The following is a 17,619-nucleotide window of genomic DNA, read 5'->3' on the forward strand; positions in this document are numbered from 1 at the left end:
ATTATTCTACTAGTCAAGCCCCAACATTTGATACCCATAATGAGGGCGTTCTAAATGTGATGATGATGATGCTAAATGGTGGCGGCGTTCATCTTTGACCGATTTTCATCGAACAGAGCTAAGAACACTTTGATTCACATCACACAAACACACACACACACACATTAACACCCACACACACACTCACACACAGATACACACCCACACACACACAATTATAAAACCCCGTCGTTTTTGCGTCGGGGTTAAGAACATGGAATTACTTTTGGGAACTAAGTATATTACTTTAATAAGGTGCCTACAATCTACATCGCTAAGTAAACTTGGTAATCTACTAAGTTAAATGCCAGTCAAGAGCTTCGTGAAGAAGAATAATAAATATAACATAGCAAAAAAATGAGTTTTTCCTTTTTGTTTGTAAATGTCACATTGCTCGTAACAGTACGAGTCGCTACGATATATACGTCCCATTTTTACAAAGCTAGAGTTAAAGAAATTGCGCAGAATGTACATCCTTTTAGAACTGGTCTTATTTCTAGAGATGGAGTCTTTTGCATTTTTTTTTTGAGTCGTCTTTGAGCTTGTGTTACAAAGTGTGAGCTATAATAGGATTTAAAAATAAAAACTATTCCAACGCAAACACGACGGGGTGCTTTAAATTGGGCGTGTCTGTGTGTGTGTTTGTCTGTGGCTCCGTGGCTCCCGAACGTGTGCACCGATTTCGATTTTGTTTGAAAGGTTTAATTAGTCTATCTTTGGTGGAAATCGGTCCAAGCCGCCACCAAAAAATGGCGGATTACATATTCTTTCACAACTACCTCAGTAGACATCTGTATCTAATGAAAGGGCTTGACTAGTACAATGATGTACACGATGACAAATTTCAAATCATAAATGGCCGCAACCACAAAATTGCCCCCGCAGGGGATCTAACCTGAGACCTCCAATTTATAAGAACATACTGACCACTGTGCCAGAGAGGTCACAGAATAGATAGTGCTTATCAGATACAAACTTTATAGCCAGTATGTTTTATAACATTCTTATTTGACGGCCGATTGGCGCAGATAATATAATTTGATTTAATTAATAATATAATTTGTAAAGAACGATTTAATTAATAATATAATTTGTAAAGAACGAAAAGACATAGTTGGTCTTTCTGTTGAACGCATTGCAGAACTGTCTTGTGTGGAGCTGGAGCGATTTATAATAGTGAGTGTATACCGACCCCCTTCAGGTGATTTTAGCGATTTCGAGAATGTCATGGAGGATGTACTAAAGCGTTTGTGTCTTTCTACTAAAAAAGTAATTGTATGTGGCGATTTCAATGTCGACATTTTACTAGAAAATGCAACAACTGCTAGATTGCTTAACTTATTTAAATGTTTTAATTTGTGTCACACTTTTAGTGAACCTACTAGAGTAACTGCAACTTCAGCATCCTGCTTAGATAATATTTTTTTCAATTGTGACATTTTAGATAAAAGAATAATTAATAATTTAAGGTCAGATCATTGTGGTCAACTTATTACTGTTTTAAATACTATCAATAAAAGCAGACAAATTATAAAGTGTAGGCCAATAACTAAGACTAAATTAATGCGATTCAAACGTGAAATTACTGCGAAAATCCCTGGTATTGCGTGCGAACATTTTCATCCGGACAGTCTTTATAGTGCACTATTTAATACTATAAACAACGAATTTAATAGAGTATTCAACTTTAAGCACATCAATGTCAGTAATAAATTAAAATTTAGTGACTGGGCTACTGTAGGTATATATAAAAGTAGGGAGAAGTTGTATGAGCTGTATGATGAAAAACAATTTAATCATACTCCAACTTTCGTAGAACACGTAAAAAAATACTCTAAAATATTTAAGAATGTTTGCACTAATGCGAAATCGCTACACATTAAATATAGTATAATGAAATCTGATAACAAAATACAAACAACCTGGAAAATAGTTAATTACGAGTCAGGAAAAACTAAATCTCGTGATGTGGATTTTGAACTTATTGTTGATAACAATAAAGTGACGTCTGACAGGGAGGTTGCTAATACTTTCGAAAACTTCTTTCAGAATGTTCCCATTTTGTTAACAGATTCTCTAAGCTCTTCACCAATAGCAGCTCAGCGTATATTGAGAGATAATGTTAAAGAGTGCAATGTTTTATTTAATTTTAAAAATATATCTGCAATAGATATTGTAAAGAATTTCAGGTTATTAAAGTTGAAAAAAACCGGTGATCTGTGGGGTATGTCGGTGATGGTCATTTCTAACATTATTGACGTTATTGCCCCTTATCTAGCTGTAATTTTTAATGAATGTGTTGATATGGGTATTTTTCCGAACCTAATGAAATGTAGTAAATTAATACCCCTTTTTAAATCCGGTCATAAAAATGACCTTAACAATTACAGGCCTATTTCAATCTTGCCAACTCTTAGTAAGGTCTTTGAAAAAATTATACTTTATCAACTTTTAAATCATTTTAATGTAAATAACTTACTTCATCCGGAGCAGTACGGCTTCACTAAAGGTCGTAGTACAACGGATGCAGGCGCAAGACTCATAAAGCATATTTACGATGCCTGGGAACGTTCGCAGAATGCCATTGGTGTTTTCTGTGATCTGTCCAAAGCATTCGATTGCGTTGAACACAAAACGTTGTTATTAAAACTAAGCCACTATGGCATCAAAAACGTTGCACTCAATTTAATTGCCTCTTATCTAAGTGATAGAGTTCAAAGGGTATGCGTAAAAGACATAAAGTCTAAGGGATCATCTGCCTTAATGGGTGTCCCACAAGGCTCAATTTTGGGTCCCTTATTGTTTCTGGTGTATATAAATGATCTGCCACACCATGTCAGGGGCACTTGTGAGATTGTACTGTTCGCAGATGATACATCTCTCATTTTTAAGACTGATAGAAACAAAGATAATTTTGACGACGTAAACCGTGCTTTGTCACATGTGTCAGACTGGTTTACTGTTAATAACTTACTTTTAAATGCAAAAAAAACCAAGTGTTTGGAATTTGTTTTGCCTAACGTAAAAAAAATTGATAAAAACATCATAATAAATGGAGAAACACTTAAAATAGAAAACTCCACTGTTTTTCTAGGAGTGACCTTAGATTGTAAGCTACAGTGGGGTACCCATATAGAAAGCCTAGCGAGTAAACTCAGCTCAGCTGCATATGCAATCAGGAAAATTAGACAGCTTACCGATGTTGAAACAGCTAGGCTTGTTTATTTCGCATACTTTCACAGTATTATGTCCTATGGGATCTTGCTGTGGGGAAAAGCTGCAGATATTGAAAGTATATTTATACTACAGAAAAGAGCCGTACGATCAATATATAAACTTGGATCACGCGAATCGCTTCGTGAAAAATTTAAACAAATAGGTATTCTTACAGTAGCTTCGCAATACATTTATAGTAATATAGTCTTTGTGAGGCAAAATATTACTCTTTATAAATCAAAAGCTGAAATTAACAATCGACTTACCAGAAACGGTCATAAATTAGTGATATCTGCATATCGTCTGCGAAAGGTGCAGAACTCCTTTGTGGGGTTGAGTATACGCGTTTACAACATGATTCCTAAGGAAATTCTTGACCTACCAATGCATACATTTAAAAAATGTGTAAAAACGCATCTAGTACAGCGAGGTTACTATACATTTGATGAATTCCTCAATGACAAGGTAGAATGGAAGCAGCCAGCCTCGCTCTCATCTCCCGCATGATAGCAAAATGATTGTAAATGTTGATGTTGGAAAAGAGCAACTACTGAGTTTCTTGCCGGCTCTTCTCGGTAGAATCTGCTTTCCGAACCGGTGGTAGAGTCACACAAACATGCATACTTGACGTTTCAAAAGTGCTTATAAAGTAGGCCTACTTGAAATAAATGAATTTGAATTTTGAATTTGAATTTGATGCCACCCAGCTTTCAGAGCCCAAGGCCGTGGGTTCGATTCCCACTACTCGAAAATGTTTGTGTGATGAGCATGAATGTTTTTCAGTGTCTGTGTGTTTATATGTATATTCTAAGTATTTATGTATATTATTCATAAAAATATTCATCAGATATCTTAGTACCCATAACACAAGCGACGCTTACTTTGGGGCTAGATGGCGATGTGTGTATTGTCGTAATTTCTAGGTAGGCTAGGTATTATAAGGTGGTGGTAATTAAGTAATTTAGGTCGTACACAAAGCCTACTTTGTTTAGGTCTCTGTCTTGTTAATACCGAGTAAAACATTTTCATTAGTTCTCCTTTATCAAGAGCCTATAGCTGTCCACTGCTGGACTAAAAGTCTCCCCCAAGGGAAGGGTTTGCTAATAATAGCCAGACTGGGCAGACGGTGCTAGCCCAGTGGGTAGGACTTCGACTTTACTTTCGAGGGGGTGAGTTCGAATCCCGGCACGCACCTGTAAATTTTCTAAGTTATGTGCTTTTTAGAAATGAAAATATCACTTGCTTCAACGGTGAAGGAAAACACCATGAGGAAACATGCCTGAGAGTTCTCCATCATGTTCTCAAAGGTGTGTGAAGTTCACCAATCCGCACTGGGCCAGCGTGGTGGACTAATGCCTTTACGCTTTCTCATTGTGGAAGGAAACCCGTGTCCTGTAGTGGGCCGGTTATGGGTTGATATGCAGATGATGATGGACGGACGGGTTGATGATTGCATTAGTAGGTAATAGCAGCATAGGGATTTCTGTTATTTGGTTCTCTGCTATTTTCGCTTAGTCGCCTTGTACGACTCACGCTGGTACTTGGAGACTGACTGTAACTGTGTGCTGAGTGCGAGATGATATCTCATCTATCAGATCGCGTAAAAGTTAACAATGATTTGTATGGCGTCGAAAGACCGCCATATCTGGTCCATAGATGACGCTCTTACGACGCCCAAATTAAAGTTAATTTTTACGCGATCGAATAGATAAAAAATCTCGCACTCGGCACATTGTTTTTTTTTAATAACTTTAAATCTATACGAAAAATTTTTAAATATGAAAAGACAAACACAAAAAAACCGCACATGGCAAGAACCATAGACAAGTTAGGTAACATGAGTTGCCTAGTCAAAATCGATTGGTGAAAGGTAAATGTAAAGTCAGGTTAGACGATTTGAGGTGACAATTGTATTTTGATCTGCCGTCACCACACAGCAATACACTACTCCTTATCGAATCTATTTTAAGGAGGTTTAGTGGGTCCATAAAGGCGTTAAAAGTTAAGTCAAGCCCTCGCAAGCAAAAATTCTTATACAGTTTTGACGACCTCCCTGGCGCTGCGCTGGGAGCGCTGGGAATTTAAGTAGGAAGTCCCGAGCTCGATTCCCACCAGGGGCAATTTTGGAATTTATAGTTTCCTATTTTTCTCTGGTTTGGTCTGGTGGGAGGTTTTACTCCCTAACAGGTTAGCCCGCTACCATCTTAGACTGCATTACCAGGTGAGATTGCAGTGAAGGGCTAACTTGTAGTGGAATCAGAAAAAAAAAGAAAGTATTTGTACTAACATTTTAAAACCTATGATCGCTTTCATCGCTGAACCGAGCTTTATAATGATTAACACTTCATCCTATTGAATATAGGATACTTTTTATCTCATAAAAGCGTCCGGGGACAAAGGCTATTTGTTAACGGTCCTAACAGTCAGCTGAAGTGATATTTACGTAATTATATCGAGATAACTTGCATCCTGTACTGACAATGCCATGAGATAATCATGTCTACCATTTTCTCGTCCATTTACTATGAGATAATTATTCCTGTGCGAGCTAAGCTCTATTGAAGGCGGACATAAGTGGTATACTGCGGTTTCTTTTGAAACAAAACCAAATACGAGTGAACTTACATGACTTCCCTGAAATAAAAATTACGTAACCAATCCAACAAAGATAACAATACCACACTCAATTTATACAAGCTATTATATTCTTTATGTAATAGCAAATAAATATGATTTTGGTATGTATGGTTTTGTTTGCGATCGTTATACGCTGATATAAGCTGTCGCAAAATCTATTAACCAGGCGAGCGCTGCGGCGTTGAGCGATTAATATAATCAAACATCACTATCTAGGTGATGTTCAGTTAATATTCAGGGCTGGCACTAATCCCGCGCAGGTATAGCAAATTCAAATTCAAAAATATTTTATTCATGTAGACCTTATTACAGGCACTTACGAAGCGTTCATACTGATTTAACATGATACCCTAATGTTAGTTATGGTGATAACCGGGTTATGGGTTCTTGGTTCCAAACGCGCCCTGGTCTAAGAAGAGCCCACAACAAACTTAGCCAGGTTCTTTTTTTGTTATCACCATCTCACAGTCTAGTTAGTGTTGAGCTATGAAGTTAGAGTAATTCATACCCAAGCTTTTTTATCATACATGTAATCCTTAATATTATAATAGGATTTTTTAGCCTTAGCGCTTACTTTTATATAACTTTTTTTAATTTATACTTCTTTTTGAAACTTTGAAAGTTTCCTTTGTTAAAGTGCACTATGTATTGTCTCAATGATTGAATCAATGTTTGGGAAGGCACTGGCCCCTATGATACGGGATTTCCTAGTTTAGGGGTCAGGATTCCAAAGATTTATTGTACTGAGTTTTTATAATAAATATTTTCTTTCTTTCTTTACTTTTTGGCGCATCAATGACAAGGTTGCCTGGAAGCAAGCCGGGCCGCTTTCATCTCACACAAGATAGAACAAAGATTGTTAAATTGTTAAACAATGTTGGAAAACTGAGTTTCTTGCCAGCTTCTTCTCGGTAGAATCTACCTTCCGAACCGGTGGTACACTACAACAAGACATACTTGACATTTCAAAAGTGCTTATATTAGGCCTACTTGAAATAAATTAATTTTGAATTATAAGGGAAAAATGATGAGAGTAAATTTTTACGATGCTCGCGCACACCGTCACAAGAAAAACGACACCCTGAAGTTAGCTATAATCAACATTTCAGTTTGACTTTAAAAAGGTTTGATAGTGTTCAATTTCAATTGTCAGTCTGCGGGCTCATTCCGGTGATTTAATTGTCAAAAATCTCAAATTTAAATGTTGAGAAAACTAGATCATGCTTTATAATGAAACCTTCAAAGTAATAAATACCTTGTTTCAATTGTTAGTGTAGTTTTTTCTACAAACGTAGAAAAAAATCTTAATATAACTTTTTTTATCTTGTTACGTCAAAGAAGTATTGTAACTTCTAACGCGTGTACCTTGTATGTACGTTTTTTATGTTTAAAGCCGAGTTCTTGAGCACACTCTCCGAAATATATCTTAAGGAATACCGAACCTTGCGCCGATGCTCCAAACTCTGAGTTTATTTATTGGCTAGGTCACCGATGTGTCTTCTAGCACGGCGATACACTGAATCAAAGGCATCAAGCTGATAATTGGCCAAGCCATCCCATAAATGTGAGTAGTACTCCATGCACGAACGAACCTTAGCTTGGTACAAGGTGAGAAGCTGTTCAGGCGTGACTACCATCGATTAAAGCAGTATTATTTTAATTTGACTGTTTATTACAAACTAGCTGATTCCCACGACTTCATCATTCTATTACCGACCCACTGCAACCGGGTCTCCTCCGGGTCGGGTTAAGGCCTTAGTCCACCACGCTGGCCCAGCGTCATCCCTCCTCATCAAAGGGAGTTTTAGCGCTAAGACAGCTTATACGATCAGTGTGGGTTGGCGGGCTCAATAAGCACATTAGACGGTAATGACGTGTTATAAGAACATATAGAAGTTACACGTTCGGTAAATATTCAATGCTGCCACTAATCCCGCGTACAGGTACGCCCTGACCTGACCTGATTTAATAAATATTCAATATGTACGTAATAAGGTAATTACGTGTAAGAACATATGTATGTCACGTATATTTTTACATGTAGGGTAATCTGTGATTTGTATTTTGTAGCCGTCTGTGAGGATTTTGCTTAAATATAGATACGTTGACGTGAATGCGTCGCTCAAATATTAGCTTAATGCTTTTAAATAGATTATCATTAGAGGTTATATCTGCATGTCCAAAAGTTCCCTATAAGCTTCTTAAAGGCGTGAGGTACTTAGCCAGCGTGGTGTACTTTCAGACCGGCACAGCAATGCAAAAATGCTACTGCTTAGCGGCAGAAATGAGCAGAAAACTCTACCACCTTGGGACCCACCCAAAGTCCACTGGTCCAGCATTCAATAATATATTATTATCGACTTTTTATTTTAGTTATTATATTGACATCAATATACGTCACAATTGTTTTGCATTTCCGAAATCTCTCCACTAACACTTAGACTATAACTTTTAAATATTCTGTCATATAATAGTGTAGACGGATCATAGTTACCGAATAAAGAATTATTATTATTACTAAACTTTACGGTAAGTATGGTGTAAATACAAATTGACTTTTAAGTAACTATTAATATCAATCGCTTGTATGGGAGCTTATTTATCGTTTCTAGGCATTTAAAAAAAAAAAAAACTCCTCCTACTTCAAGGAATATTATAAAAAAAAGAATTAGCAAAATCAGTTCAGCTGCTCTCGAGATTTGCGCACGAGATTTGCGCGTAGCATCGCATTCAGCGATATAGATTTTGTATATTATAGATATATCTTAGGGTGATGGCAGATCAGAATACAGTTGTCACCATCTCTGGTCTGTTCTATTACTACCATCTACTGCGATCAAAGTCTAGTCGTAAGTAGGCCCATAGATGGCACTTTTGATGCGTTCATTACATGAGTATTACACGGAAGTGAGAAAGATGATGGCGATAACCATATTCGTAAACTTAAAACTAAAGCTACGATCACCAACCAGTGCCCAGCTTGGTGATTATGGGCAAAACCTCCCGTTCGCAGAGGCCTTTGGTCCAGCAGTGCAGTTTCAAGTATACTAAAATCACACCCGTTTATGTCACGATCTTTAATGTAATTGTGCGCGCCCTAGTCGCATCGCTTGTCGCGATAGGGACGTGCGTCAGTCGTTATCATTATCAAAATATGAAGGCTGCTCTAGTGCCAAAGATATACTGCATTACCACTAGAATATCGTATGATCGTTTATTAGATAACTAATTGGACGTAGTTAAAGAGAAGCGACTGTAGCGGTGGGAGCCTTGTGGTTGGAGCTTCAACCCTTTCGGGGGGATCGAGTTTGATTTTCGGAACGCTTTCGGTTTTCTGCATGATCCGGTCTTAAAAGTTTTTCTCAATCAATCAATCAAAAAAAAATCATTTTTTTTTTCTCTGTTTACAGATTCCTATTGCATTTATTGTATGTAATTCTCATCTAATTAAATATCCCATGTTATTAACGAGGAATATATTATTTGGTTTCAGAGCAAAAAAACTGTATTAAAATTGTCCTCGTCGTGCCACCAACGCGTTCCAGGAGTGGCACGAGAAGGAATTGTCGTTCCTGGTCGTACCACTGAGTCTGTGTGATCAGTGGCGTGTACTGGAATGGACCACGGCAAGCATAAAGCAGTAAAATGGCATAAAATGTCAAAATCCTCCTCTGTTGGCAGTTGTATGAAAATGTTAGGGTAGGCAGCGCTTTTGTGCATGTATGTAGTGCACGCCACTGTTTATGATGCTCTACTTTCCCAACTATGGGCCAATACAACTGACTGTTAACAAACAAAAGTAGCTTGGCCAAACATTAACCAACATCTAACTATCAAAAACCCTCCGCCAGGGCAGAGGTAAATTCAGGAAGGACTATTAACTTTTTTTTTTACAACGCACACATCGCCATCTTGCCCCAAAGTAAGCGTAGCTTGTGTTACGGGTACTAAGATGACTGTTGGATATTTTTAAAAAAAATATACTTAAATACCCAGCCACTGAAAAACATTCATGCTCATCACACAAAAAAAATCCAGTTGTGGGAATCGAACCCACGGCCTTGGACTCAGAAAGCAGGGTCGCTGCAAACTGCGCCAATCGTCCGTCCAAAGCTTTAAAAAGACATCTTTCCATTATAGGTGTCATCGGCATTCACCTGCCTAATAGTTCCAGACGAAGGGACATCAGGGTCCGAGCGCTCCCACGGGGATAAGCAGTCACGTCACCTCAACCCTCAACTTACAACCCCGGGATGATGCCCCGCTTGCTAAAGCAAAGCAACCAGTGTTGCATTACCTCACAGCGACGTACATACATGAGGTTGAAAGTCATAAATGACGAGCTACAAGCGTTTTAAAGATCCCGGAGCCTGAGGCTGGTTTTAGTCGGTATACCGACATAACCCGAATTCTCCCGCATAGAATTGGGTATCTTTTAAGAAGACTCCCCCTCCGTCAACAAAAAAGGTGTCACCGACACCAACAGCCCTCTTTGTATAGCATGTCTGGGAAATACCAACGCACGTGCTGCTGGAGTGCGTTTGAAGAGGGTCAAAATCATTTCCAAAGAAGTCAGTTACAAACATACATACAGGTGAAGCTAAACGAAAGCTTGTGAAAATAATTGTGCGCGCCGGAGATCGGTCCCGCGTAAGGGAAACCAACGAACTAACCACTAGGCCATCACCGCTTACAATGCGGAAGGGTAAAAATATTCAGTGCCTAGGCCTTGTTTTATTAAAGCCCTATTTCTTCCACCCCGTGCGCCGCCGGTGGAGGGCGCATGCGATATGGAAGGATGATTATTAACGCGCGGGTGGAACAACAAAGCCGGATAAGTGCGAATTTACCCACTCATTGGAACAGTATGATAACATTGAAAAGGTATTACGTTTGCGTTATAATTTTTAGGGTTCCGTAACTCGTAATTAAAAGAACTGCCTCATTGGTCTCTAGCGTGTTTTTTTATCATCATCAAAAGGGTGGTAAACTCGTATTATTTACCAACAAAAGGAAGCCACAATTTCCAAAAACACCAACACTGGTTAAAACAAGCCTAAAACTATCAACCGAGGTAAAGTACCTCGGAGTAACGATGGACTCCAAACTAAACTGGAAGACACATATAGATACAAAAATCCAAAAATCAACGATCATCCTCAGCCAATGCAAACGCATGGCAGGAAAAACCTGGGGGCTTAAACCATACATCATGAAATGGTTGTACTTAGCAGTCGTCAGGAGCTCACTAAACTACGCCTCACTGATATGGTAGCCGAGAACACTCCTTGCGACAACCCAACTAGAACTACAAAAATTCCAACGTCAAGCGTGCCTAGCTATCACAGGCTGCATGAGCACAACACCAACAACTGCGCTGGAAGCTATATTATGCATACCACCACTACACCTACACATTAAAGAGGAAGCCACACTTGCAGCCCTTAGACTGAGGGCTTACGGGCTGTGGAAGGATACAAACATAGGACATAAAAGGATACTATCAAAAGAAATTAATAAATGCCCACAACTAGACTGGATATGTGACAAGACGCGGAAACACTATGTGCTAGACAGGCACTATAAAGTAGCCGCTGAAGGAGGAAAAACAGACAAAGCTGACACCGTCGTATTAGAGGTCTACACCGACGGATCAAAGACAAACTCAGGCACTCGAGCAGGGATATACTGCCCGGAGCTTAACATAAACATTGCCCAGCCGCTTGGTAAGAACAACTCCGTCTTCCAAGCGGAGTGCGTGGGCATAACAACAGCAGTCATAGCCATGCTAAACAGAAAGGTAAAAGGCTTCAGCATCAACATAAACAGTGACAGTCAAGCTGTACTAAAAGCCTTAACCAAACACACAACAACATCAAAACTCATACTTGACTGTCACAAGGCCCTACAAGCCCTATCAAAATCCAACAGAGTAACCCTAAAATGGATACGAGGTCACAACGGAAACAGAGGAAACGACGCAGCCGACGAATTAGCGCGTCAGGCAGCATCACTAAGGGTAGCTGGACCGGAACCCATCATACCCATACCCTTCACTGAATACAAAACATGGCTCCACAACCAGACGCAAACATCACACTCGGTACTATGGTCTAAAACAAAAGAGTGCAAACACACGAAGGAGGCCGTACCAGTTCTCAACCCACGACTAACAACAAAATTACTGCAACTGAATCGACCTAAACTAAGGACAGTTGTAGGTATGATAACAGGGCACTGCCCACTAAACAAACACCTTTCCATTTTAGGTATAACTGACAGCCCTCTCTGCAGAGCATGCATGGAGGCGGAGGAAACACCGATACACGTAATGCTCCAATGCAACGGAGTAGCAGAACAACGCGCAGCACACCTTGGCTCCTCAGCAACACTCCATGAAGCACTCGGCGACCTGGGCGGCCTGCTAAGCTTTTGGAGCGAGCTCGGCTGGCTGGGAGCCGCATCAGTGGCCATACGTACAACGGACGGTCCCAGACCAACCAAGTGCGGAAAAGGCCCAGGAACAGAAGAAGAAGAAGAAGAAGAAGGGTGGTAAACATTTTAACGTGTTGACACTGCCAATTTCCTAACTCCGGACTGCTACTCTTTGACAAAAAAACCCTATACCTAGCAAGTTTACTTCCGACTCGAGATCCGAACCAAGGATCTCGAAATTCACCATCCGCGGATTGGTAGAATTCACACGCCGTTGAAAACATTATGGAGAACTCTCAGGCTTACAGTTTTCCTCACGATTTTTTCCTTCGCCGTTGATAGTGATATTTAAATCACTTTAATTAAAAACGCACAGAACTACGAAAACCAGTGAAGGTAATTAAAAATAACACTTTCTTCAACGGTGAAGGAAAACGCGTCATGAGGAAACCTGCGTCCCTGAGACTCCTGAGAGTTCTGGAGTCCACCAAACTGGGCCAGCGTGGTGTACTACGGCCTTAACCGGCCTAAGCATTCATATAACCAGTCTTTGTGTTTCTCTCTATTCGGCATTTATTTTCTTAACTGCGTAGTGGTGTACAAATAAAGAGTTTAAATAAATAAATAAATGAACCCAGCACCGGCACGCTCCAATAATCTTCCAGAATGAGAAAGGTTTAGGCCGTAGTACACCACGCCGGCCCAGTTTGGTGGACTCCAGAACTCTCAGGCTGCAGGCTTCCTTAGGACGTTTCCCTTCACCGTTGAAGCAAGAGATATTTTTAATTGCCTAAACTGGTTTCGGAGCTATGTGCGTTTTTAATTTAAGTAATTTAAATATCACTATCAACGGCGATGAAAAAAATCGTGAGGAAAACTGTAAGCCTGAGACTTTTCCATAATGTTCTCAACGACGCGGTGTGTGAATTCTACCAATCCGCTGATGATGGATCACGAGTTCCTGGGTTCGGATCTCGAGTCGGAAATAAACTTGCTAGGTATAGAGTTTTCTGTTAAAGAGTACCAGTCCGGAGTTCGGAAATTGGCAGTGTCAACACATTAAAATGTTAACCATCCTTTTTCGATCGGAATTAAAAAAACGATATTACAAACAGTGGAGTGAAAAGAAATGAAGTTGGACAAGAAAATATATTCCCGCTCATACTCTATATAGGTACCTATTATACATTAAACGTTTAAAAAGTAATTGTTACAAAAAAATTATATGATCAAAGGTTGCTTTGTGTTATCTTTTCACCTCTTAAATTAGACTTTACCTTTGTGGAGACATCATTAAAGAATGGTCTACTTTAATGAGATGTCTCTGATATTAAAAAAGGTAGCTGCTTAGAAACAAACCGGTCAAGATACAGTCGGTCTATTGTATATAGTGTTCCGTACCGACTATTGATTTATACGTGAAACTTACAAACACATTTAAATGGTTACATTTTAATAGCATATTTTATAAATGCGTGATTAAAATTTAACACACTTGCCGGATGAAGTGTTAAAACTCCTTTTTACATCATCATCATCATTTCAACCAAATGAAGTCCACTTCTGGACATAGGTCTTTTATAGGGAGTTCCACAATACACGGTCCTGGGCCGCTTGCCTCCAGCGGCTCCCAGCTACTCGCCTGATGTCATCTGTCCACCTCGTTGGGGGCCAACCGTTTACCGGTGCGGGGTCGCCATTCCAGCAGCTTAAGACCCCAACGTCCATCGGTTCTGCGAGCTATGTGCCCTGCCCATTGCAACTTCAGCTTCGCGACTCGCAGAGCTATGTCGGTAACTCTAGTTCTTTTACGGATCTCCTCATTTCTGATTTGATCACGTAGAGATACTCCTAGCATAGCTCTCTCCATTGCCCGCTGAGTGACTCTGAGCCTTCTTATGAGGCCCATAGCTGGCGACCATGTCTCACAGTAAAGCAACACGCACTGTTCGAAGACTTTAGTCTTTAGGCATTGATAGATTTTACTTGCTTTTTACGGTTACAATATTTCGGAAGTAAGTTTAAAATTGCAATATCCAGTGCCTAATAGGCGTGTCTGTTCAAACAGAAGATAGCAATATAAGCGATACAAAATATAACATTAACAAGCACAAAGGATGACCTAAATTCTGAGGGTTTTAAACAACAGACTGTCTCTGTATAAATATTTTGAATAAAATGATTTGAACAATAAACTGTTGTTACGGACTTAAGCAGCTGTAACGGCGGTATAGGAATGTTACACATTGAAAGCTGTTATGGAAGCTGGTTTGAAACAGGCATGACGTAACAAAGAATCCCAAAAATATTGTATTTTTCTAATGATTGGTGTATTAAGATTGGTATTATGATATATAAGATTGGTATTTATTTTGAATCAATTAAACTGCAAAATCTAGCGATCCGCCATGACAGGTGAAACGTCGAATTCAAAATGATGACGTCCCGTCTATACAACGTGTAACCGATTTATGAAATTATGTTAAAGGATGCATAAGTATATTTTATAACGAAACACCCTGTAATTATATTAAACCAAAACAAGCATGTTTATTTTTCGATACTTTCAGAAATAACTTTTTTAATTGAATAAATTATATAATTTGCAATTTATATCAACAAACCCTTTAACTTCTGAAAAAATAAGATATTTTTGGACATGCCTAGTAGATACTTCGGGACATCAGAGGGTAGTTTCATATTTTTCATGCCTCTTTCTTTTTTGGTTGGTTAAGTGGCATGTTCAACTAATAACTACGACGCGCAACGTCCTTTTTTTTTTTTTTTATTTATACAGAGAAAATGCCTGACGCATACCACTCCGTTGGGGGAAAAGGAGTAGTTATGTGGGACTTGCACCCACTAAAAACTCTGTGTGTCTCTCGATAGCCCTATAAGTGAGAGCACGGGGTTCACTTGCGTATTCACCGCACTCTCGCCAAGGTTTTGACCCCCCAGTGCGTGGCGGGTCCTATCATCACTGGCCTGATCGCTGCCAAATCCTCCAGAACGACGTGCAACGTCCTGGATTCGATTTAGAAAGCGGGTCCATTATTTACATTATATTTCTGTGCACAGCAAATCTCAGAACTAAATTAACTTTTTAACTGCGAAATAGAGTCACTCGATCGAGTCGATCGATGTATTTGTTTGTTTGTCCCGCTTTTCCGCCCTAAATACTCAACCTATCATCATAAAATTTTGCATACCCGTTAAGCATGGAGGGGTACAGAAAATGCCATAGGGCCCTTTCATCCACATATAAAGTACTGTTACTACTACTGTTTCGAAGAAATGGAAAAATCATGATCATCATTTCAGCCATAGGACGGCCACTACATGGGTCCTTTGTACGGATTTCCATTGAAAAATAGCTCTTAGGAACGGACAACTGGAATTTATGGCGTAACGTCCGTTTTCTACATTCAATCTATCTATAATCGGTTGGAAAGATGCTAAGCTAAGTTGTTATTTGTTAAAAAAAATATGGATATTTTTGACACTAACAGTGTTGCTAAGTAATAAATCTTTAGATTACGGATAGATTCTTGTAGGCCAATTGGCGCAGTTTGCTTTCTGAGTCAAAGGCTGTGGGTTCGAACATGAAAGTTCTTCAGTGCCTGGTAGTTTAACGGTATATTATAAGTATTTATATATATTATTCATAAAAATATTGATCTTAGTAGGTACCCACAACAGAGGCTACGCTTACTTTGGGGCTAGATGGCGATGCGTGTATTGTCGTAGTATATTTATTCATTTTTAATTTATTTAGATTAGTAAACATAGAAATGCTGGAATGGCAGCCCCGAACTGGTAAGCGCAGCGTTGGTCGACCCCCAACGAGGTGGACAGACGACATTAAGCGCGTCGCAGGTAGCCACTGGATTCAAGCGGTACAGAACCGTGGAATTTGGAACTCCCTACAAAAGACCTATGTCCAGCAGTGGACGTCTATCGGTTGATATGATGATGATGATGAAACATAGAAAATGGCCATGCATCTATATTAACTGTTAATTGTTAGCAAAGTCACGAACATAGTCTAGTATAATATAATAGAACTAAGAAAAGAAGAGATTCTGCGCGAATGAATTCGGCGGTAAGCAACTCAGTATAAAACCCGGGGTCGAAGGCTTAGGTATTCGAACCAGCAAAATAGGTCGTCCGTCGTAAAAATTCCACCCCCGAAAGGATAAGACGTAAGGGTAGATTACATAATACGACCTCGTTTCAAAACGACGGCACTGGCGAACTACCAGGCCTTTTTGCACTTTTTGCTAAATTTGATGTGAAAATTTGAAATATAATAATGCTGTTAAAGCGGTGATAGCCCAGTGGTTAGGACTGCCAAATTCCAGCACACATTTATAAGTTATGTGCGTTTTAAGCAATTCTAATATGGATTGCTTCAACTGTGAAGGAAAACATCACCTGCGTGCCTGAGAGTTTTCCATAATGTTGAGAACAGGCGTGTGGAGTCCACCATTCCCCTCTTCTCTTTGATGGTGGAGACCCGTACCCTGCAATGGCCGCAGTGGCGTGCATAGAGGGTATGCACAAGGTATGCAGATGATATAAGATGAAGAAAATCTCCAGTATGAGTTATAAATACTTGAGGGTAGGCTTTTTATAACTCTTACAATGCCTATCCTTAAGTTTTTTATAACTCGTACTCGAGATTTTCTTCATTTTATATCATCTGAATACCCTATGGGTTGATAAAATCTTTGCACGTATTGTGTTTACGTTAGTAGGTACTACTTGTTATCTATTCTGTGAATGGATTTCGTATAGTATTTTCATGCACGCAAATAATTCTCATCCCTTTAACGTTCTACCGTTGGGAGCAGGCCTCTGTAGGATTCTTTTTATTTTTACTAGCTGTTGCCCGCATTCTTCGTCCGCGTTTATTCACGCTTTTAAAAATCCCGGGGGAATCGTTCGTTTTCCTGGGATTGTTACTCTACGTCCTTCTATGCCATAAATAAAGTTGATTGGTTACCCAGGGCGCGAGGAAAGGACAACAAACAAACAAACAAGCATTTAAAACCTTAGTAAGGATTGGATAGAAGCAGACGTTACTTTGCAAAATTCAGGAGATTCTGTATGGTGTAATTTATAATTTCTTCAATCATTATACTCCACGGCTAACAGATATTCGACAATGACAATCTACGCACGTATCGCTCTGAAAGCGGAGCATTCTCTGGTGATAATGACTTTACAATGAATAATTGTTAAGCTTAATTTTCATAATATTAGTAAGGATTCCGCTTGTACTCGTTAGTG

At 39.3% G+C, this 17,619-nt stretch overlaps 1 protein-coding gene across 6 annotated transcripts in view; it reads right to left on the reverse strand.

Moving 5' to 3' along the window:
* The window catches only part of LOC120634427 (plasma membrane calcium-transporting ATPase 3), a 281,705-nt gene that overhangs the window by 203,607 nt on the left and 60,479 nt on the right, over positions 1-17,619 (reverse strand). The gene's annotated exons all lie outside the window — the stretch shown is intronic.

The sequence above is a fragment of the Pararge aegeria genome, chromosome 24 (genome assembly GCF_905163445.1).
Source record: "Pararge aegeria chromosome 24, ilParAegt1.1, whole genome shotgun sequence".
NCBI classification, from domain to species: domain Eukaryota; kingdom Metazoa; phylum Arthropoda; class Insecta; order Lepidoptera; family Nymphalidae; genus Pararge; species Pararge aegeria.